Consider the following 2,289-nt stretch of genomic DNA (forward strand, 5'->3'; position numbering starts at 1 on the left):
CGCTACTGCTGGTGCTGCTGTTACTGTTATTGATTATGATGTTGTTATTAATTATTTACAGTGTTTGTTATTGTTGCGTTGTTGTTGTTGTTGCTGTTGCTGTTTTCCCTCCAAAGTCACACTCCAGATCTGGGGAGTCCGGGTTATTTTCCAGCGATGTGAAAACGCAACCATTGTTGCTACAGCACTAAGCCGGGACTCTACTCGAGGCTATTTTGGAGAGGGAAATTTCCAGTGGAAACGAGCGTGTTTAGGCTAGGGTGTGCCTCTCATACACACTCCTCAACAAACATTCGTGGGGGCTGGAGTTTTCCCAGCGTCCGCGTACCACCTCTCTCGGCACTCTGAGCCCAGTCGTTGGCCGATGGCCGCGGGCCCGGGCCCTGCACGCTCCCCCACTCCAACCCTCTCGGGGCCCGATCTTCCAAGGGGAGCCCGCTGGAGCCTGGGCTGAAAAGCGGGCCCTGAGCAACCTTGCTACCTAGAGATTTTTGTTCACCCCAGAGGCAAAATTGCCTCTGTATTTCCCGTCCTCGAACACTTCCTGACACTGAAAAGATAACAAAGGGGAAAGTTTAAAGCAATAAATATCCCTTATTTGCCCCTTCCTCCGCCTTCGGCCGGAGCTGAGGGCAGGAGGCACTTGCCCGAGGAGATACAGGACTTCGTAGCCCTGTCCCGGACCTCTCCTCCCGATCTCTGCCACTTTCTTGGCATCTATGGGGATTTTTCTCCCCCGACAACCTCTGGGGCTTGTTTTCCCTGACCGCTCCCCAGCCTGTTCTCCCCTTGCAGTCCGCAGGAAAGTGTGGCCGGTGCCGCTGGGCACTCTGATGGCGCTGGGGTTAGTGCGCTGCGAGAAGGCTCCGGGAATGACAGGCTGGCATTTTGGTAACAAGATTTAATAAGCCAAATTGCATTATTAAAGTCGCGAAGATTTCCTGGACGCGCAGAAGCCCACTGACAGGTTTTCTTCTGTTTTGATGGATTTAGTGCTCTTTCAGTACTCTTCTCCCACCCGTGCAGCAGTAGCTAAGACTTGAAGATTTAAGATCGCACACCTCTAGGCGAGTCAAAGCCCACGCCCGGAGTAGCTCATACAGCTCGTGATTGATTTCCCCGCTGTGCTGCTTCCCTTTCCAGTCCCGGGCGAAAAACCTGTCTTCTTTCGGCACGAATGCTGTGTCCTTGCCATGTCCGGCAAGGCTCGGAGGGGAAGCTGGAGCCTCGGGGCGCCCAAACCCTTTTGGAAAACATCTTTCCGGCACAAAGACGCCAGTAAAAGTTTTAGACTGGAGGAGCCTTTATTCATACCCGAGGCTGCACGGAGCCATCACGGTATGGCTGAAATATCGCGCAAAGCGCAGCCGGAGCCTCCCTGCGTGCTTGGACCTCCCGCTGCTGGGTCCCGGACTCCGAACACGGACGGGGTCCCCGACGGCCTCCAACCCTCCCCTGCCCCTCACCCCTGCCCCTAGCGCTGCCTTCCCCCCGAAAAACACCATTTCTTCTGTATTCGCTTCCTAAAGCCGTGTTTTTCCCTCCTTTTCCCCCATCCACCCCCCCAACCCGAGCCATCCTGATTTTCGCCACTAAGCCAACTCTGGACCGAAATGATGGCTATATTTTATGGGATGGGAAAGGTGATTCACCGCTGTCGATTTGGGGTTTGGGGTGGTTTTGGTTTTGTTTTTCCCTCAATTGCATATTATCTCACTTGATGATGAAAGGTGTTGATTGCTAAAGTAGAGCCACCGACTTTTAGCAGGTTTTCCAAACCCCCCTCCACAAAAGTAAAAATACATATATGAAGGCAGGAAAGAAAAAGTAGAATTAACATATACTTTCGGAAGTGTTTCAAATAAGTACAAATCCCGTTTTATGTCTTCCCATTCACGTGTATATTGATACCATAAAAGAGAAATCCTTCAGCGGGGTTTTTCTCTCGGTACTTTATTCATTGAAACTGGCAGTTCCACTCATTATTCCACTCCCTTAAACCCGATTCTGACGCTGGCTAAATATAGAGCTTCGCCTTCCTGGGAAACGCGAATCGAATACACAGTAAGCAAATCAGTGCAGCACAGGAGGGGGAAAAAACCCTTGATCAAAGCCCTCCTTTTCTTCCCAATCCTGGTTTGCTGGGGCGGAGACAGGTTTCTTGCTTATTGCACATCATTTGCAAAGATCAAGCTTAAAATACAATCACTTCTCCTAGAAGTAGTAGTTAAAAAATCCCGAAAGTTAGAGGGGTGGGCGTTAAGAGAATTAAAACCAGACTGAATTATT

Source organism: Meleagris gallopavo, chromosome Z (genome assembly GCF_000146605.3).
Source record: "Meleagris gallopavo isolate NT-WF06-2002-E0010 breed Aviagen turkey brand Nicholas breeding stock chromosome Z, Turkey_5.1, whole genome shotgun sequence".
NCBI lineage: Eukaryota > Metazoa > Chordata > Aves > Galliformes > Phasianidae > Meleagris > Meleagris gallopavo.